Genomic DNA, 22,701 nt, shown 5'->3' with positions numbered 1-22,701 from the left:
TTCTCTCATCTTTTTACCGGCACCAACTCTATTATTATTATTTTTTTATTTTTAATTGCTGTGATTACATAGTAATACAGTAATATACCCATAGTATTTATGGGGTATATGATATATTTTGATATAGGCATTGAATATGTAATGATCGCATCAAGGTCAGTGGGATTTCCATCACTTCAAGCATTTATCCTTTGTGTTACAAACAATCCAATTATACCCTTTTAGTTATTTTCAAATGTACAATTAAATTATTATTGACTATAGTCACTCTGTTGTGCTATCAAATACTAGATCTTATACATTCTCTCTAACTCTTTTTTGTATGCATTAACCATCCCCACACTCCCCCTTTCCTCCCACTGCCCTTCCCAGCCTCTGGTAACCATTCTTCTGCTTTCCATCTCCATGAGTTCAATTGTTTTCAATTTTAGCTCCCACAAATAAGTGGGGACATATGAAATTTGTCTTTCTGTGCCTGATTTATTTCACTTAACATAAGGACCTCCAGTTCCATCCATATTGTTGCAAATGACAGGATCTCATTCTTTCCATTGACTGAATTCTATTCTGCACCTGTACCACATTTCTTTATCCACTTGTCTGTTGATGGACACTTATGTTGTTTCTTAATCTAGGATATTGTGAAACATGCTGCAATATACATGGACATGCAGATACCTCTTCGATAGACTGATTTCCATTCTTTGGGGTATAGACTCAGCAGTGGGATTGCTGGATCATATGGCAGTCCTATTTTTGCTCCTTTGAGGAACTTCCAAACTGTTCTCCATAGTGGCTGTACTACTTTACATTCCCACCAACAGTGTCTGAGGGTTTCCTTTTCTTCACCTCCTCACCAGCACTTGTTATTACCTGTTTTGGGATAAAAGCTATTTTAACTGGGGTGAAGTCATATTACTTTGTAGTTTTAATTTGCATTTCTCTGATGATCAGTGATGTTGAGCAGTTCTCACATACCCGTTTACCATTTGTATGTCTTCTGATAAATGTCTATCAGATATTTTGAGCATTTTAAAATCCTATTATTAGATTTTTTTCCTGTAGAGTTGTTTGAGCTCCTTATATATTCTGGTTGTTAGCCCCTTGTCAGATGGATAGTGTTTGAGTACTTTTTTCCCATTCTGCAGGTTGGTGTCTTCACTTTGTTGATTGATTCCTTTGCTGTGGCACCAACTTTAGATGGCAACTTAGCTGTGCCCTGTAATCCTTTTTCCATTACAGCATCTTCTTAACCTCTATAAAGAGAAGATTCTGCAATACCTACCTGCATACCAAAAGCAAAGGTGAAAAGAGTGCCTTCAGCAAGTCCAGGCCTTGATAGTTTTCATCTGAATATGTTATTGAATTTGACATTCATAATGTATATTAATAACACTATCAATGCTCTTTTATTCATATACCTTAGATAATTCCTTTAATATGGGGTTGCCCTGTTCTCTGCTTATATTGTGAGTTCTTGCAGAAAAAGACTTTTCTGTCTGCTAGTAACACTGAAACAGCTCCCAGTGTCGTCTTCAGATCTCAGCACATGGTGGACCCTAAGTAAATGCTGATTGTCCAAATCCCATGCCCTGCCCTGTTTGTAACAGTGATGACCCAGATTTTCTCCTTAAAGAGGGCAGGTGGAGGCCAGGCGCGGTGGCTCATGCCTGTAATCCTCCCACTTTGGGAGGCCGAGGTTGGTGGATCACAAGGTCAGGAGTTCAAGACCAGCCTGGCCAACATAGTGAAATGCTGTCTCTAGTAAAAATACAAAATAATTAGCTGGGCAAGGTGGCGGGCGCCTGTAATCCCAGCTCCTCGGGAGGCTTAGGCAGGAGAATCGTTTAAACCGGAAGGCAGAGGTTGCAGTGAGCCGAGATCACGCCATTGTACTCCAGCCCTGGTGACAATGAGGGATTCCGTCTCAAAAAACAAGCAAACAAACAAAATAAAAAAAATTAAAAAAAAAAAAAAGGGCAAGTGGAACTTCCTGGGAGTCAGAGCACAGCATAAAGCAGAGGACTTGTGCCTGACTCACTCTACTCCCAACACAGGCTGCTTTGTGTACAACTCAGATGCCTTCTGAATTACTCAGGTAAACAATAACCACCCAAAAATTATCGCTCAGGAAGTTGGCACCATACATTGGGAACCAATACTCCAGCAACTCTACTGGATAAAATACTGAAAAGTACTAATTTTCTATAATTACATTGGAAAAAAATTGGAAGGCCAGTAGTCTGATGGGTAGAGATTATGTGTATATGGGTATTTACATCTATAATAAGCATTTTTTTTTCATCAGAGTCACCACACTGGATTTAAGCATCATTTTTTGAATTGCTACTGTGATCTATTGTGAGAAAAAGGCATGAGGCATGCGCATACACATTCAGCAACTACAATTCTGATTTCCAAGTCTGTCATTAGACTGATGAAATATTTACATGTGTACATTTTATATGTATATGTGTGTGCATATATATAGTGTATACATATATTCATTCAGCACATACTTATGATAAAGAATAAAATACATACAACTCTTCACATTCTTGAGTTCTGAATTGTGCTCCTTCATATTTCATCATGTTTTAAATTATTTTCAGTCCTTTTGTGTAATTTGTATCCAGAGTTCTCCTTTGTTTGTTAAAAATCTGACTCAGCTACTTCCTTCATGATAGAGGCATTCAAAAACTTCAAGGTACTAAAGAAATATTTTCAAGATTGTAGCACATAATTTAGAATTTCTCCTTGATAAAATCAAAAGAGAAAATGAGCTCAGATCCACAATTACTAATTGCAAATCGTTAGGGCCAGATAGGCTTCCAATTTCAGAAAATTTTGAATTTTAGTCAAATAATAGGATCCATATAGTATATCACATGTCCAAGTAGTCCAGAACTTCCCTCTGTATCCAAACATTGTTTGAGCAGCAAAATGTATAAATATTTGCCAGAAGTGGGATAAATGAAAATTAAATAATTTTGTCAATTTGGTTTCATCACCAAATTCATTAAGGTCTGGTAATATTCTGTCACCCAAGGATAATAAAAATAGTTTCCACGGATTTTTAGATTTTTGGATTCACAAAAGGAGTACTAGACAAATACAGATTTAATTATAAGAATCTACAGATTGGCATTGATAATAGAACTCTTGCTAAATTAAATTAAATTTGGCCTAAAGCAGCCTCTGCACATAACAAACTGCAGCCTAACTTAAGAGCATATTCTTCTAAGGAGTTGCTGAGCCTCAGCCAATCACAGCAGCTGAGCTTTGGCCAATCACAGACTGTCAACCAATCAGAGAGTGTCTATATCAGGCAACTACTGAACTGTAGCCAATCAAGCTGTTTCTGTATGTCATTTCCTTTTCCTAATATTGCCTCCCCATGTTGAGTGGAGCTCTCTGAACCTCTCCTGGTTCTGAGGGCTGCCCAATAGATGAATAATTCTTTCCTCAAATAAACTCTGCTAAATTTAATTTTTCTAAAGTTTTTCTTTTAAAACTGTAAATACAATTTTAAATGATGTGGTAAAAATAAAAATGCTGTGTTGACAAAGTCAATTTGTCCCCAAGAAATTAAAAAGTAAAATTTCTTTGCCCTCAGTGCCAGAATGAAATAAGAGATTTCCCCTGATGCTTTCTGCTCCATTATAGCTGGCTTTGCTTTGGAAGTCTGATGGTGTTATATTTTTAGTTTTACTGATTCTCTCTAACCCATTTCTTCCCTTCAGGCCCTTCTACCACATCTATTGTTCACCGCCTTTGTGAAATTGAATTATTCTATAGGATATCACTAAATCATAAAAACATTAAGAATAAACAGACTCTATTTTATTTCAGGGAGCCATGAAAATAATGGTCAAAAGTGGGGTAATTTTTTTTCTGTTTACAGCCTTCATGGAATTTAGGTTTAGGCCCATGTTAAGGCAAAGATACATGTATACACACGAGCACACACTGATTTCACTGCTTCATATTTGTTGAACAGTAAATTGTGTCTTGAAAGATAAAGGCACAATAAGGAGGAGTGCCCCGTATGGTAATGAATGGCACGGCATCATAAAAGAGTTGGCATGGATGACTAGTTATGAATATTCAAACTGTTATTAGATAGATAGTAGTCTCCATGCTGCCTCCCATAAACCTAAACCAGGTTTACCAATGACTGCAAATGTGGACACTTGAGTTTTGGTATCTCATTTTACTTACTTTTAAGCCAGTTGACTATGTGCTGCATCTTATCATAGGTAGTACGGAATAAAGGATCATCTTTAAGAGGATATAGAAAAGATCTGGAGATATACATTGTATCAACTTGAATTCACATTGGGAAAGAAACATACAAGTTAGAGCAATTCAATACAGTGATCACATAGTAAAAATAAATACGAAAGATGAAGTTAGAGCCCTAATTCAAAGAATATGAGTTGTATCTTCAATAGGAAAATAAAATAGAGTGGAGAGAAGGAGAGAGGGGGCATTCGGATAAGAGAAATATAAAGTACAAAGGAAGTGAGAACAAGGCAATGAGATCTGCTTTGCTAGAGAATGAGAAATAAGACTAATGCAGGGGTGGAATGTTGATTGGTGAAGGCCTCAAAGGACAAAAGGAGCGTTGTATTTTGGTTCAAAATAAAACAGCACTGTTCTTGAGCAGCAGCATGAAAGACAAAATCAGCAGATGTGAAAAATTATTTTAACAGCAATATAGGAGAAGAGACGACAAAGTGAGTATATATTGGCTTATTGAAAAGGCTTGAAGTTTGATTTTGGGGCCTAGAATAATTGAGAATAGTTAGATTTTTGAGAACACCTTGGAAATAACAGCCTTCTTGATGAGAAACTGAGGAAGGGGGAACAAAGAAGAACAAAAATAAAGTCAAGATTTTAATGCCAATAAATTAAGGGGATTACAATGCTATTGGTAAGAATAGGTTATGAAAACAGGCAATGAAAAGCAAACTGTGGGATTCAACACATTAACTTTCAGGGTCAGTTCATACATCAGTGGGCATCAGAATCACTTGGAGGACTTGTTACAATACAGATAGAAGGGCCTCAAACCAGAGTTTCTAATTCAATAGGTCTTGGGTGGACCTAGTGTTTGCACTTCTGAGTACCATATTTTGAGAAGCACTTATTTAAATTATGTCCTCTAAGACAATTCATGATGGTTGAAGGTGAGGATGGAGGTCTGGGCCAACGACATAAGTATGAGAAGTATCTATACCCAGGCTGTTGTTGAAATTTTGTCACGGAAATTTCTGACTTACAGCACTTCCTATGATTTTGATACCTTCCATCAACTGTTTCCTTAATTATATGCTCATATTGAAGTGAAATGAATGTTTATTCTCTGGCAGTTGGGAGTAAAAGGGGCTGAAAGTTTAAGAAATAAAAACATTCTGAAAATAGACAGTGAGTGTATAAGGGAAGATCAGAGCATAGCTTTTGAAGAATGCAACAGAAAGAGAACCAGGAGGGAATTGCAATCAGGCATTATGTGATATTGGGGAAAAAAGACTAGGTACTTGACAATCTACTCTAGAAATTTCTTCTCACTCTCTGCAAAGATGCAAAAAGGTGGAAATTTAAAAGGAAAAGTTAATAAGTCTACTTTGTATTTTAATTATTGTCAAGTACCCAGGTGCTTAAGTGAAGAGTTTCATGTACATATAAATTACTTCTGTGCCCTAGCATATTTGTAGAAATCTAAATGAGATGTTGTTCCATTTAAAATTTAAATAACTCCCTTGAGAAAATGCCAACCAGACTGCTTCAACTAGAAGCCAATGCATAAACATGTATTTGTTATTTACTTGTTAATGTGTTCAGTATCTTTATGTATTCTGGCCTTTTTTTTTTTTTTTTTTTTTTTCATGAAAACTAAAGTCCTGTGTTATGTGATTTGATGACCCTAAAATGATGTTTGGAAAACTAAACAAACAATATTGTGGTAGATGCAGACTATACCATTTATACAAAGGCTCCCCTCAACCCTTCAAAAATAATGGTTACAAAGTGATACTACATTGTTCCCAAAGGGCTCAGACGTGTCTGAGCTTACACTTTTTACAAAATGGCGGGTTCAGATCCCTGAACCTAACTTTTTAAAGGATGACGCAGTGGAGGGGAGTTCGCCTGAGACTCCAGAGCACGGAAGGTGATTAAGGGGCAAACTGACTTTGTTTAGCAGGCTCGAGCTCATTGTATCAGCCTTGGTTCTGGCAAGGCAGCTGCTGGCAGAAATGTTCAGCCATTTTACATTCTCTGTATCCTGATTGGAACTTACCTCTTACCAGAATGATTTGAAGTTAAAATGAAGTTGGGGGAAAGTTCAAGCAATCCTTAATACTTGAAAATGTACAGCTTCCAGGCTCCAACTGGGGAAAAATTTGACTAAAGCCAGATTATATGTATATATATGTATATATAAAACATGCCCGTAGGGTTTCTTGGACATAAAATTGTTTTTTGAAGACAACAATATGATGAGTTAAGAGTGAATGAATCAGAAACATACGGATTAAATTTTCCCTGAAATTTGCATGGATTTGGAAGTCATGGAGAAAAGGGCACTTGGCAAGATGCATTTGGGATTTTACTGAACCAAAAACATTTGAGAAATTATCTGAGGTTCTTGGGTGGATGCAAAACTGTGCCAATTTTTTTTTTTCATTTTTACAAACTGCACTAAACTAAAAAAAGAAATAAAAGTCACCTAATTATAATTTAATGAAGACATGGAATACTGCTTGTACAGCAACTACCAAGCTTCACAGATAAGCATTAGTTTTCTAAGGGATTGGGCTGAGGGCATTTGCGCACAAATATAAATCAAACATTGGCATTAGTTTCACAGACTACAAAGAAATGCTCAGTGCCCAAAGATACAGCAGGAGTACAACCTGATGTTGTGGAGAGAATGCTTCATTTGCTGGCCGTTTTATTTCCCCTCAACCTAAATGAAACTAAAATAAACAACAATAACTAAAATGTCACTTTAAGAAAAACACGTAGTGACTCTTACGTGTATGCATTATTAGGCTCTTTTGTTTGTTTTAGTACACAGCATGTCTATATCATATCACTCTTGGGGTGTGACCACGCTACAGCAAGGCCTTCTGGGACTTCTAGTATCAGGTAAGACAAAGCCAGGTTTATACTAATCTTGGTGCTTTAGCAAGTAAAAGTAAGCTTCAAGCTGCTTTAAAAGCTTTTAAAAGGTTTTAACAAAATGATATATGAGGAAAACATGTATTTTTAAAAAATCTCAGTTCTATTGTTTTTATTGTACTAAATATTGTTCAGCACTAGCAAAGATCTTAGTTTAACGATTTTTCCCATGCCTTTTTTCTGGTGGATCAAAAACTAGCATCCTATTCATACAGGATCCTATTCAATAACTATATTCATGTAATAGCTTAGAAAGTAGTTACAAAGAGATTTTCTAAATAGTCACTTTTCAGTGTTTAGTTGAAAAGGAAGGTAAAGAAGAGGAATGGAATGCATGGTGAGAGCTTTTATAGGGTTGGATATGTATGATAATCTTTGTAGTTTTAATCCAGGAATCTAAAATTTAGACATACCATGGACGTAAGCAAGAATATCAGAAACCTCAACTTACCCCAAATTTGCTCTTGACCCTGGGTAAGTGAATTCACTGTTTTTTACTTTGCAGATGGGTTCTAGCTTCTCAAAAGGAAGGTTCATTTGAGCATAAAACCTATCATAAGCACTTCCAGCTAATAAGCTAATAATAGGAGCAGTTTTTAAGTGAAATCTGAGCTGAACTGGGGAGTCATTTATAGATCCTGTTAGGTGTGCACATTTTTACTTGGGCAAACTAAATTAGCTGTGTAAATAACATTTAAAATATTTGAAAGTCAGTCTCACGGACTTCTTACCTCTGACAATATCCTGTCTTTGCAGGGAAGGAGAACTTGGAGAGGGTAAACAAGCATGGGAAAGTGGATGGGTTTGCTCAGAAGATGCTAAGAGACCCAAGATACGGATGCTTGATTTCTACAAGTTTTTCTTTAGAGAAAATATCATGTCTCTCTGAAGGGGATAGGCCTTCATGTTGGCAGAAAGGAAGTCCAGAGACCTCTGTGAATTTCCAAATTTGTGAATGCCACCGTAAAACACTATTTTCCTACAAAACAAAAGCAAAACCACAAGTGAAGATCTATGCACCTCTTCAGACACATGGTGATTGATCTCTCTCACCTACAAGTACATTTTTCCTGGCTCTGGTACTTGCTGTATCAATTTTTCAATCTGTTTTTACTTATTTCCATACAGAACACACAAGGGAACTCAGTTGCCTCATAGAGTGGAACTATTGTAAAACAATTCAATAGATCATAGATTTCTATTTTTATGGCTAAAAGCCATTAATTTATTACACTGGTTACTTCATCTTCACTTCCATCTTTGGCCTTAACAATTGTCTTTCTTTCCAGGGCCTGTTTTTTAAAATAAGAGCAATTTTGTCTCATTACCAGATTTACTGCATGTGCCCTATTACGGAGGGAAAAGAAGCTGCTCCAGGTTATGGCTACTGAATGAATGAATGAATGAATGAATGAATGAATGAATGACTGCACTCTCACCTTAGTGAGGCAACCAGTTCTTATGGATGAGCTCCATAGCAAACAGAGCTCAAATTTGAGCCTCAGCCTGAGACTCACTTCCCTCAGGGTGTTTTCCAATACTCTTCCCCAACCCAACACATTCGCCTTAGTTAGTGCATCTACCTGTGTGTTTCTATGGCACCTTGCACATTGCCCATCATAGCTCTTGTCACTTTCCATTGTGATTGCCTATTTACTTATCTTTATACCCACTAGACTATAAACCCTATTAAGGCGGGTATTGTGTCTGACCTGGTTTATTTCTACAATGCAAGCACATAGAAAATGCCCAAGACACACACACATGCACACATACATGGACACACATTCATATATACATATATATACACATATACACACACACACACATATACACACACACACACACATCCATACATATATTAACAGATAAATAAATGGATCATGGGCTACATTCAGATATATACGGTCCTTTATTTTAAGTGGAATACAGTGCCTACTAAAGGACTGTATACATTTGAAAGTGTGAAAACATGAATAGTAGAATAGCAAAAGTGTACAAAAGTTCAACAACAGACTTAAACGTGATAGATTTCCAGACCAGAGAGATTTAAAAAACATTTTTAAGTGTGCTTTTTCTTAAAGAAACCATACATTCCTTCATTTTACACAACCTTTCGTTTTCTTTCATTCCTCAACATTGAATACACTGTTGACTGCTTTAGATCTATTTAACAGACAAACAAATTGAAGCCAAAAACTGTGTTTTTCAGAATGCCTAATGATATCCATCTTTGTCTTGAGATGTCACATTTATGAAATCCATGGTTTTTATCACTAATACCAATGTTTTCATTTTTCCAATTTTTATTGTTTTACAAAATAAGAAGGGAAAGGGCAGTAAAGGGTAAAATGAGTGTATAAACAGAGCTGTGCCGGCCAGAAAATTTGACAGAGCCAAAAGAGCTGAGGTTTGGCAGACAACTTCACCACATGCAATCCATCAAGCTCCTCTGGATCTTCCTCCAAAGTGTACCTTGCATATATCAGCTTCTCTCATTTTCTATTACTATCTCCATGGTCAAGCCACCGTTATTCTTCCTTATACTACTCTACTAGTCCTCTGTGTCCTCACATGGTCTTTTCTCTGTGTGTGCACATCCCTGGTGGCTGTTCGTGTGTCCAAATTTCCTCTTCTTATAAGGACATCAGTTGCATTGGATTAGCGCCCATTCTAACAACTCTGCTTTTACTTTTGCCACCATATAATACCCATTTACCACAAAGCAGCCAGAATCAGTTTAAAATATAAGTCAAATCACTGGCTTAAAATCTTCATTAACTTCTTAGTGCTTAAAAAAAAAAAAAAGATTCTAATTGTTTATTCTATCATAGAAAGGTCTCCCTACCTGGAATGGCTGAATTGTCTGACCTCATTTGACAAGTACACCCTTCTCCTGCCCATTGTACACTTTTGTACACTTTTCTTCCACCTATTGGCCTTTGTTGCATCCCAAGTATGCCAACCTCTTTCCCACCTCGTGTGGCCTTTACTTTCTGCTCCTTCTGCCTGTGATACCCTTCCCTTCATCTTTGTCACCTCTTTCAAATCTCAGGTTATCTGTCCTCTGAAACAGCCACTCAGTGACTCTAGCATACCATTCTATTTTACATCTCTGCACAGAGCTTATTGCTCTTTAGTAATTTTCTTCTTTTTGTTTAGTGTCATTTTCTCTAAAAGAATGAAGACCTTGGAGAGCAGGGGTCTTGTGGCTCTTGGAGGAAGTTGAAGCTCTCGATTAATGGGTAATTCTCAGATTTTTTTTTTTTACACAAATCAAAAGCTGATTACATTCTTCACGAGAAAATTATGTCAGGAAGATACCAAATGCTAACAAACTCCTTTTGTCCAGGAGATTTCTTTTTTTCTGAATATCAGGCTAATTGGAAAGATCAAATGCATGCGAGGTACTACAAAACTCACTGCATACATAGAAAGGGGTAATGTGGGTGGAAACACAGAGCATAATGTGTGAGAACACTTAACACAGTCCCCAGCACATATTAGGCACTAAAATCTGTTCATTGGTTTATATGTTTATCATTTATTATTTGTTAATCCCTTAATTTATTCACTCACCAGGTCTAGCTCACCAATCCCAAGAGAAGCTGCAGATATCGATTATAAAATTTACTTCTTATCCCTGTCTGCGTGTCTCCAGAGAGGGATAAGAAGTAAATCCACCAAAGCAGTTAAAGTCTAGAAAAGCTGGACCTGGAACTGACTGCTTTGCAGCCTTTCAGTGTCAAATAGTAACAAAACCAACAAGGAACTTAATGACTCAGAACTGAATACACTCAACATAGAAATTTTTCTAAGAGAAATTTGATAGATGATTCTTGGACAATTAAGCATGTACTTGATCTCAGAATCACTATTGATTTTCAATTCTCTTAAAAGTGAAAATTAATTCATAAATTTGCTAACTATGAAGACCTTTAAATATTATTCTAGTTACAGAAAGCTTGATGGCATAAAGTAATGATTTTTTATGCCCATAAATTCTAGGTCAGGAGTTCAAGGGCACTGTTGGTTATTTCTCACTTAGGACTACAGTCAGATTTTGATTGGGGTGACTGTCATCTGAAGGTTTTGGGGCTTCAGGATCCTCTTCTAAGGTGCCTTCCTTACAGGTGTGAGAAGTTGATCAGCTGCTCCAGTTTTCCTCTTCAAGGAGCCACTTTAATGCCCTCGTAGTATGGTGGCTGTCTTCCCCCAGAGAAAGCAATCTAACAGATCAGGGTGATAAATACAATACCTTTGCACCCCTGAGACCATATACAATCACTTTTGTACTCTCTCCGTCACACAGGGCCAGCCTTGATTCATCTACTAAATCCAGAGAGGGCTCTATAAGGGTGTGGGTCATTGGGGATCATTTTGGAGGCTAACACAAATATCATTAAATATTAACATCTTGGGTAGATAATATGATTAGAGGGTGCCTGAGGACCAAACAAGGATTTTTACATTACAAAAGTTAAGAGAAATGAATTGATTATAGCAATCAGTAACATGAGTATAGTTTTAAATAAAAAAGCATAATTATAGCATATTCATAGGAAAACATGAAATTATTTTAATCACTGAATGTTCTGCATACCTTTGAAGACAGGATCGATCACTGACTCATTTATCCAAACATTCATTTCACTAAAATGTATTGAAAAATTGCTATATACAGGGTCTTGTGAAGGAACCTGTGAAAAAAGTATGAATTTTGACATCCTCTTTTCAAATGTAATATAGGTCAATAAAGGCATTAGTAGTTTGACCAATAAATTGTAGAAAAAACAACTCTCTACACTGATTGGTACCTTAAAAAAATTCTAAAAAACAGTTTTAGACTATTTATACCCATTTCTTTATAGCTTTCCACTTTTCCTTCCAATGCAAACCCACGGTCAGCACCAGGGATGGGGGTAGGAACCTTAAAACTTGATTTGATTAATCATTAGTTTCAATGTATAGCTTGTCTTTTATTTAAAGGCATATATGAGCACACACGCACGTACACATGCAAACACATACATCCTACATGCATATGCCCATTAAAGTACTGATTTGGCAATAAGTTATGCCGCTGAATTTTGATCCTTAGGTTCTTCTCTCTGAAAATCAAGTCCAGATGATCTAAAACAAGCCGACAGTAAAAATGAGAGAACAGGTTTTACCAAATTTAGACCCACTCAAAACTTCATGGAATCTAAGTTTAGAATACACTGAATTTTCCAGCTCTTTCTGGGTTTTGCTTTGCCTAGCACTAGGGAGTGCATCTTTCCAGCAGTTTAAAAGAAGGAGGAGGAGGAGAAAGAGCAGTAGCAGTTCGTGAAATAACTTCCACAACTTTTAGAAAATAAAAAGGGTAGAGAAAATGACACCATGATAACTTGATGGTTAACTTTGCACATTTCTCTAGAATTTACCCCCAGGGCATGAACAGTTTCAAATGGATGGTAGGAAGGCGATGTTAGATGAAGGTCTTCTGAGTTTGAACAAACCTGAAGTATTTGAGAAGTATCTGGAAATAAATGAGTCTAAACTACCACTGGACTTAAAATAGATACTGTTACAATTTACCAGAACGTTTAAAACTCAAGACAACTTCTTCCATGTCTCTAAAAACAAAATAATCAATGGTCACTGATGAAAAGTCATATTACTTATTCACTCACTGTTTTCTAGTATTTCAGTGTTTATTACTGTCCAGCCTCATCTTGGTTATATTTTAATAACCAAACATTTTCCTACAACTGTGAATTAGCTTAAACAGTACAATGTAGTTACCATATTGTGCTTCATCTGCTAAACCTATCATGTCACAGCACTAAAATGATTCATTTAAAAATCAATATTTTAAAAATATATGTTGATTAAAATATACCACTAGAAAGGTATTACATGGCTTACAATGGAAGTGAAATGTATATAAATATGAATAAAAAGGCAAGTCACTAGTATGAGACTAAAACTAAAACTGAAACTAAAATTTTCATGGTAAAATCCCAGCAGGTATGTACTTGTATAGTGTATACTTCTAAACACTGAAGGCTTGTAAAAGTAAATGTGTTAAATAGAAGTTTGATAGCTTATCATAAACCTATAGGGAAAAAAACAGACTTTGTGTTTTTGATATTTTGTGCATTAATATATTATTACAAACATGAAGATGTTTGTGAATGTTTGTTTTCGTCATTTTCTTTGAAGTCACAGCATTGGACCATCTTTATTTCTGTATAGAGCTGCTTCAATCATAAGTCATCTAGACTTCCCCTGCCTGTCTGGTTTTTATGTTTTTGTTTAAGACAGTGAAATAAGTGTTTTTTGAATCAAAAAATAAGATACTGTTACAGAACTAAGCATATTGAACATTTATAAAAAGAACCATTCAATAATACTGTTTCAGACACCACAATGCAGACAGGTGTTCCAAAAATAAGTCCATAGGCTCTGTATTTGCACTTCCAGCCCAGTGTTCTCGTGAAACTCAATCATAATGACTCTTGAGCCTGGCGATTCAGCTAAGCATAATTGAATATGGAAAAATTTACATAGAAAGTTTTGTGCCAACAGAAAATATTTATGTTTGCATATAGTAATGGCATTCTTGGACAATTTGAAGTTTTGCAGAAAAATCCCATGTGAGATAAGACCTGATACATTAATTAAATTATGCTAGCTTGCTCAAATTGCTATGATATAAACTGACATACTTTCTTCATCATGGGTTAAAAAAATAATGATCTATTACAGGAAGTGAAACCTAATTGCATGAAACCAAACCCACACAAAACTGAAGTTACTCAGATAAACAAAGTTTCCTCCAAGAAAGCTTTGCCTTGCCCTTTTCAAGACATTAACTGTTTAGTTAATATGTTTTTTAACTAAACATAGTTTATATGTCAGATTTAAACTTACCAATCAGAAAATTACAGAATGAATATTTGTCTTGTAAGAAGCTCTTTGTTCCTTCTCTTTTCAATTGCAAGGTCACGCATTTTTTTCTTCATGCCCCATTACTTTGGGGAGCACATTTATTATGTAAGATAGAGACTTTGGAGAAAGTCTTATAATCGTACACATCACTCCCTTTGTCAATGTTTAAGTAAATGTTCATTCACAAGCCTAGTTATCCCCAGGGCATTATTTATTCTAACATAAATAGCATCTATAAAATTAATTAGAGAATGATTCCTCCTATTTGTCAGTTACTCTAAAGTTTTGCTTTGAATAAATTAATCGCTCAGCTCACAGTGATGAGTAACATGCTCAAGGATTACTGAAAGGAAAAAAAGATTCTTATCAGGACTTCCCCTTGACCTTACCAACAGAACATTGATGGAACAACGGCAAACAAAACCAAAACAAAACAGTCAAACTGATGCTGGGAAAGAGATGGATGTGTCACCATTGCTGAAGATAAATATAGTGGAAGCTGCACCTGGCCAAGGTGAGCATTGAGATAAGAAATACCCAAATTTAATGATAATCCAAAGTCAGTACTTACAAAGAGATCAGACCAGGAAATGTGCCAAGTTTGTTTAGGGAAAGTAGGGGAATAGGGAAACTCACAAAGAAGAATAAGAAATAAACACATAATTTCATTCCTCAGATATAATCCTTGTTAAATTTTAGACTATTAACATAATTTTTTTTAAAAAAATAGAGATCATGTTTTATTAACTTTTAATTGACATTTCCATGTGTCAATAACTATTATATATTTAAAATGGCTGTAGAATGAATACTGCACACTATGGAGGTATCACTTTATTTAACAAATCTCTTATTGCCAGACTTTTACCACACACAGGCTTAGTTGTAATTGTTGCTATTGTTTTACTATTTTAAATGATGCTGTGATGTGAATTCTTTTATGATTGTGAATAAATATTTGAATAAAGTAAATTACCAAAAGTGGATTTGCTAGGTAATTTGCACATTTTCTAGGCATTTGTTGTGTATTGAAAATGCTCCTCTAGAAAGGTTATACTGATTGATAACCAGCCATGTAGGAAAGGTGAGGTTCTTTTCAAGGCTTCCATCTCAGCCCTTGCAATTTTGTCTCAGTAAGTCTTAAAAGCATGGGGCCTGAGGCCTAGAATTTGGGAGAGAGAGGGGAAAGCCCTGCTAAACATGTGTGCAACTGTGCTTCTTTGACTTCTGCTTATTCCATGTAATCTTGTAAGTGGAACACATTACACATAGGAGAATTGTTGGCCAGTGCTAAATGACAGAAAGCATGATAAAATTAAGCTTCATAATTTTTATCTTAAGAGTAGGAGAGATTTATTTTATTTTTTATTTTTATTTTAAATTCCGGGATACATGTGCAGAAGTGCAGGTTTGTTACATAGGTAAACCTGTGCCATGGTGGTTTGCTGCACCTGTTGACCTGTACTCTAAATTCTCTTCCCTCACCCCCCAACCCCCAACAGGTCCTGGTGTATGTTATTCCCCTCCTTGTGTCCATGTGTTCTCGCTGTTCAACTCCCACTTATGAGTGAGAACATGCAGTGTTTGGTTTTCTGTTCCTGTGTTGGTTTGCTGAGGATGATGACTTCCAGCTTCATCCATATCCCTGCAAAGGACATGATCTCATTCCTCTTTACAGCTGTATAGTATTCCATGGTGTATATGTACCACATTTTCTTTATCCAGCCTATCACTGATGGGCATTTGGGTTGGTTCCATGACTTTGCTATTGTAAATAGTGCTGCAATAAACATATGTGTGCATGTATCTTTATAGTAGAATGATTTATATTCCTTTGGATATATACCCAGTAATGAGGTGCTGGGGCAAATGATATTTCTGGTTCTAGATCCTTGAGGAATTGCCATACTGTCTTCCATTATGGTTGAACTAATTTACATTCCCACCAACAGGGTAAAAACATTCCTGTTTCTCCACAGCCTTGCCAGCATCTATTGTTTCTTGACTTTATAATAATTGCCATTCTGACTGGCATGAGATGGTATCTCATTGTGGTTTTGATTTGCATTTCTCTAGTGATAGGTGATGTTGAGCTTTTTTTCATATGTTTCTTGCCCATGTAAATGTCTTCTTTTGAGAAGTGTCTGTTCATATTTGCCCACTTTTTGATGGGGTTGTTTGTATCTCGTACATATGTTTAAGTTTCTTGTAAATTCTGGATATTAGACCTTTGTCAGATGGGTAGATTGCAAAAATTTTCTCCCATTTTGTAGGTTGCCTATTCACTCTGATGATAGTTACTTTTGATTTGCAGAAACTCTTTGATTTAATTAGACCCCATTTCTCAATTTTGGCTTTTGTTGCAATTGCTTTTGGTGTTTTAGTCATGAAGTCTTTGCCCATGCCTATGTCCTGAATGGTATTGCCTAGCTTTTCTTCCAGGGTTTTTATGGTTTGAGGTTTTACATTTAAATCTTTAATCCATCTTAATTTTTGTATAAGGTGTAAGGAAGGAGTCCAGTTTCAGTTTTCTGCATATGGCTAGTCAGTTTTCCCAGCATCATTTATTGAACAGGAGATTCTTTCCCCATTGCTTGTTTTTGTCAGGTTTGTCAAAGATCGGATGGTTGTAAATATGTAGTGTTATTTCTGAGGTCTCTGTACTGTTCCATTGGTCTACATGTCTGTTGTGGTACCAGTACCATGCTGTTTTGGTTACTATAGACTTGTAGTATAGTTTGAAGTCAGGTAGTGTGATGCCTCCAGCTTTGTTCTTTTTGGTTAGGATTGTCTTGGCTATACGAGGTCTTCTTTGAGTCCATATAAAATTTAAAGTAGTTTCTTTTAATTCTGTGAAGAATATCAGTTGTAGTTTGATGTGAATAGCATTGAATCTATAAATTACTTTGGGCAGTATGGCCATCTTTAAGATATTGATTCTTCCTATCCATGAGCATGGAATGTTTTTCCATTTGTTTGTGTCCTCTGTTATTTCCTTGAGCAGTGGTTTGTATTTCTCCTTGAAGAGGTCCTTCATATCTCTTGTTGCTGTATTCCTCAGTATTTTATTCTCTTTGTAGCAATTGTGAATGGGAGTTCACTCATGATTTGGCTCTCTACTTGTCTATTGTTGGTGTAAAGGAATGCTGGTGATTTTCGCACATTGATTTTGTATCCTGAGATTTTGCTGAAGTTGGTTATCAGGTTAAGGAGTTTTTGGGCTGAGATGACAGGATTTTCTAAATATAGAATTATGCAAACAGAAACAATTTGACTTCCTGTCTTCCTATTTGAATACCCTTTATTTCTTTCTCTTGCCTGATTGCCCTGGCCAGAACTTCCAATACTGTGTTGACTGGGTGTGGTGAGAGAAGGCCTCTTTGTCTTATACTGGTTTTCAAAGGGAATGCTTCCAACTTTTGCCCATTTAATATGATATCGGGTGTGGGTTTGTCATAAATAGTTCTTCTTATTTTGAGATATGTTCTATCAATACCTAGGTTATTGAGAGTTTTTAACATGAAGGAATGTTGAATTTTGTCAAAGGCCTTTTCTGCATCAATTGAGATAATCATGTGATTTTTGTCTTGGTTCTGCTTTGTGATGGATTATGTTTATTGATTTGCATAGGTTGAACCAGCCTTGCATCCCAGGGATGAAGCTGACTTAATCATGATAGGTAAGTTGGCTTTTTGTTTGTTTGTTTGTTTGTTTTGAGATGGCATTTTACTCTTGTTGCCCACACTGGAGTGCAATGGCGCAATCTTGGCTCACTGTAACCTCTGCCTCCCGGGTTCAAGCAATTATCCTGCCTCAGCCTCCTGAGTAGCTGGGATTACAGGCATGCGCCACCACACCCAGCTAATTTTTGTATATTTAGTAGAGACAGGGTTTCACCATGTTGGTCAGGCTGCTCTCAAACTCCTGACTTCAGGTGATCCATATGGTGGCTGTTTTTTGTTGGGCTGCTGGATTCAGTTTGCCAATATTTTATTGAGGATTTTTGCATTGATGTTCATCAGGGTTATTGGCCTGTAGTTTTCTTTTTTTTGTTGTGTCTCTGCCAGGTTTTAGTATCAGGATGATGCTGGCTTCATAAAACCAGTTAGGGAGAAATCCCTCCTTTTCAATTGTTTAGAATAGCTTCAGATGGAATGGTACCAGCTCCTCTTTGTAGCTCTGGTAGAACTCAGCTGTGAATCTGTCTGTTCCTGGGCCTTTTTTGGTTGGTAGGCTATTAATTATTGCCTCAATTTCAGAACTTGTTATTGGTCTGTTCAGGGATTTGACTTCTTCCTGGTTTAGTCTTGGGAGGGTGTATGTGTCCAGGAATTTATCCATTTCTTCTAGATTTTCTAGTTTATTTGTGTAGAGGTGTTTTTAGCATTCTCTGGTGGTAGTTTGTGTTTCTACAGGGTCATCGGTGATATCCCCTGTATCATTTTTTTATTGTGTCTATTTGATTCTTCTCTCTCTTCTTAATTAGTGTAGCTAGCGGTCTATTTTGTTAAGTTTTTTGAAAAACCAACTCCTGGATTCATTTATTTTTTGAAGGGTTTTTCGTGTCCCTGTCTCCTTCAAGTCTGCTCTGATCTTAATCATTTCTTTTCTTCCGCTAGCTTCTGGATTAGTTTGCTTTTGCTTCTATAGCTCTTTTAATTGTGATGTTGGGGTGTCAATTTTAGATCTTTCCCACTTTCTGATGTGGGCATTTCATGCTATAAACTTCCCTCTTAACACCGCTTTAGCTGTGTTCCATAGATTCTGGTACATTGTCTCTTTGTTCTCACCGGTTTCAAAGAATTTCCCAATTTCTGCCTTAATTTCATTACTTACCCAGGAGTCATTCGGTAGCAGGTTGTTCAATTTCCATGTAATTGTGTGGTTTTGAGTGAGTTTCTTAATCCTGAGTTCTAATTTGATTTCAGTGTAGTCTCAGAGACTGTTTGTTATGATTTTAGTTCTTTTGCATGTGCTGAGGAGTGTTTTACTTCCAAATATGTGATTGTTTTTAGAATAAGTGCCACGTGGCATTGAGGAGAATGGGTATTCTGTTGATTTGGAGTGAACAGTTCTGTAGATATCTATTACGTCCACTTGATCCAGAGCTGAGTTCAAGTCCTGAATATCCTTGTTAATTTACTGTCTTGTTGATCTGTCTAATATTGACAGTGGGGTGTTAAAGACTCCCACTATTATTGTGTGGAAGTCTAAGTCTCTTTGTAGGTCTCTAAGAGCTTCTTTTATGAATCAGGGTGCTCCTGTATTAGGTGCATACATAGCGTACATATTTAGGATTGTTAGCTCTTCTTGTTGAATTGATCCCTTTACCATTACGTAATGCCCCTTTTTTTTTTTTTTATCTTTGTTGGTTTAAAGTTTTTTGTCAGAAAGCAGGATTGCAACACCTGCTTTTTTTTTTTTTTCTTTCCATTTGCTTGGTAAATTTTCCTCCACCCCTTTGTTTTGAGTCTATGTGTGTCTTTCTACGAGATGGGTCTCCTGAATACAGCCCACCAATGAGTCTTGACTCTTTATCCAACTTGCCTGTCATCATGATGCTATCTAGTTATTTTGCACATTAGTTGATGCAGTTTCTTCATGGTGTCATTGGACTTTATATTTTAGGTTGTTTTTGCAGTGACAGGTACCAGTTTTTCCTTTCCACTTTTAGTGTTTCCTTCAGGAGCTCTTGCAAGGCAAGCCTGGTGGTAAGAAAATCCCTCAGCATTTGCTTTCCTGGAAAGGATTTTATTTCTCCTTCACTTATGAAGCTTAGTTTGACTGGATATGAAATTCTGGGTTGAAAATTCTTTTCTTTAAGAATGTTGAATATTGGCCCCCACTCTCTTCTGGCTTGTAGAGTTTCTGCCGAGAGATCTGCTGTTAGTCTGATGGGCTTCCCTTTGTAGGTGACCTGGCCTTTCTCTCTGGCTGCCCTTAACATTTTTCCCTTCATTTCGACCTTGGAGAATCTGATGATTATGTGTCTTGCAGTTAATCTTCTCTTGCAGTATCTTAGAGGTGTTCTCTGTATTTCCTGAATTTGCATGCTGGCCTGCCTTACTAGGTTGGGGAAGTTCTCCTGGATAATATCCTGAAGTGTGTTTTCCAGCCTTTTTCCATTCTCCCGGCGTCCTTCAGGTACTCCAGTCAATTGTATGTTCAGTCTTTTCACATAGTCCCATATTTCTCGGAGGCTTTGTTCATTCCTTTTCACTATTTTTTCTCTAATCTTGTCTGCATGCCTTATTTCAGCAGATGGTCTTCAAACTTTGATATCTTTTCTTCCACTTGGTCGATCTGTGTATGCTTCATGAAGTTCTCATGCTGTGTTTTTCAGCTCCATCAGGTCATTTATATTCCTCTCTAAACTGGTTATTCTGGTTAGCAGCTACTCTAACCTTTTATCAAGGTTCTTAGCTTCTTTGCATTGGGTTAGAATATGCTCCTTTTGTTCAGTGGAGTTTTTTATTACCCATCTTCTGAAGTCTACTTCTGTCAATTCATCCATCTCATCCTCTGGCCAGTTCTGCAACCTGGCTGGAGAGTTGTCATGATCATTTGGAGGAGAAGAGGCACTCTGACCTTTTGGGTTTTCAGTGTTTTTGCTGATTCTTTCTAATCTTCTTGTGTTTGTCTAGTTTCGATCTTTGAGGCTGCTGATCCTTGGATGGGGTTTTTTTGGGGACTTTTTGTTGTTGATGTTGCTATTGTTGCTTTCTGTTTGTTTTTCCTTCAATGGCCAAGTTCCTCTTCTGCAGGGCTGCTGCGGTTTGCTGGGGGTTCACTTCAGGCCCTATTCATCTGGTTTGCTCCCGTGCCTGGAGATGTCACTCAAGAAGGCTGGAGAACGGCAAAGATGGGTGCCTGCTTTTTTCTTCTGAGACCTCTGACCTCGAGGGGCACCAACTGCCTCCCTTGGCTGGGAGGTGGGGGCTCCCCTGCCCAGTTGTGGCTCTCAGGCGGGTCACCGAACCACATTGCTCTTCCTTCCTCTCCGCGGATCACAGAGAGATTTATTGACTTTCTGAAGGTTGTATAAGCAACTCAAGACATGACCTAAGAATCAAATGCAATCTAGTGACTATTCTGATAATTACCAAACCAATTTTTCATCCTCATAAAAGTAATTCAGTTTAATTTCTAGGTTAATTAAAAATTAATAAAAGATGGCAGATGAATAGCTCAGAAGGCTCCTACCTTCTTAATCTACAATCCAAACAATAACATGCTTTTAATAACATCATTTACAAATGAGCTAAAACTGTGTCATCTCCATGGCCGTAACTCAGGACACTGGCAGAATTATATGTGTCTAAGAAATTCAGTCAGATCAATTTATTGAGGCTTCTTAAAATGCCACGATGAATAGAAAACTTTGAGTGAGAGTTGGGGAGGGGACCTAGACAGGCGATGAGAATCGAAATGATTAAATCACTTTGGTCATGTTTCATTATTCTGTGGTCATTTTGCCACAGACTTTATTTCTGAATTTACTTTCTGGTTTTCTTAACATATTATATAACTGGGAGACAGCAGTTTGGAGGGACACATTGGACAGGGAAACCAGGATTCATTCGTGGCTTTCCTATTAACTGAATGACTTGGGATCATTTCTTTAAACTTTCTGGTCTGCAGTTACTTCATTTGTCATGTAATCACTTATCTTGATGACAAGCAAATTCTACTATTAAAATATAGATATGACCCAGTTGAGTTGATATGGTGGTTAAGATATTTGACTCTAGAGCCTGATTATAGATTCAAATCCCAGCTACTTACCACTTAATAATCACATAACTTTGGGATATTTGCTTAACTTCTCTGTATGTATCAGTCCCTTCATCTTCAAAACATGAATAATAATAGCAACTACCTCAGAGAGTTCATGTGAGAACTCAGTAATATAGTTTTTGCCTGACATATGGTAAGTACCCACTAAATCTTAGCTGCCAATAGTAGTATAACGCTCATTATAAGTGCAATAGAAATGTATTATATGAGATCCTTCAATTCATCTAATGTAGGAAACCTTAGGATTAATGTTTTCATTGAATCTATCTGAGCACTATTTAGCTCAGTATCTTCACTGGCAGTAATGACTTATTTTCGTGATGAAATTGGCTTCCTTTTCTAAATAAGTTTTTTATACTTAGAAAGGCCTTCATTTTATCTTTATCTTCTTGTTTCAAACCTGCTTTCAGAAAAACACTGGAAGAGTTGCTAACATTGTTATGATTATATTCAATTGGCTTTCAAAATATGCTTCAAGTTTTATGAGATCCTAAAATTTGTAAATTAGCTTTTTTAAAAATGTTTTAAAATCACATCAGTCATTCTGTTCAATAAAAATTTTGACTACACATTCAAAGACAGTGTTGATATTTGGCTTTGTGTGGCTCTGTCTTGGTCTGCCAAGGGAGGTTAATTATCAGAAAAGCAGAAAATCCTTAGTGCAACATAATTCACCCTAAGGAGGTCCTTCAGCTGTTTCCAGAGGGCAATTGGAATAATAAGCAAGGCTTTGGTATAAAAAGAATTTTTATTAATGTAAAAATAAATTTATTAGTATCC

The 22,701-nt window shown here is 36.6% G+C and overlaps 1 long non-coding RNA gene across 1 annotated transcript; it reads left to right on the top strand.

Annotated features, from left to right (window-relative positions):
- The first annotated feature begins 6,766 nt into the window (after positions 1-6,766).
- Positions 6,767-21,671, top strand: LOC126953022 (uncharacterized). The gene is made up of 5 exons (XR_007725111.1): positions 6,767-8,565; positions 10,351-10,433; positions 14,520-14,638; positions 17,755-17,803; positions 20,889-21,671. It is a non-coding gene; the product is annotated as an uncharacterized LOC126953022 (long non-coding RNA).
- The last annotated feature ends 1,030 nt before the right edge of the window (positions 21,672-22,701 follow it).

This window comes from Macaca thibetana, chromosome 4, assembly GCF_024542745.1.
Source record: "Macaca thibetana thibetana isolate TM-01 chromosome 4, ASM2454274v1, whole genome shotgun sequence".
In the NCBI taxonomy this organism is placed as follows: domain Eukaryota; kingdom Metazoa; phylum Chordata; class Mammalia; order Primates; family Cercopithecidae; genus Macaca; species Macaca thibetana.
This window is presented reverse-complemented; position numbering and strand designations above follow the sequence as displayed.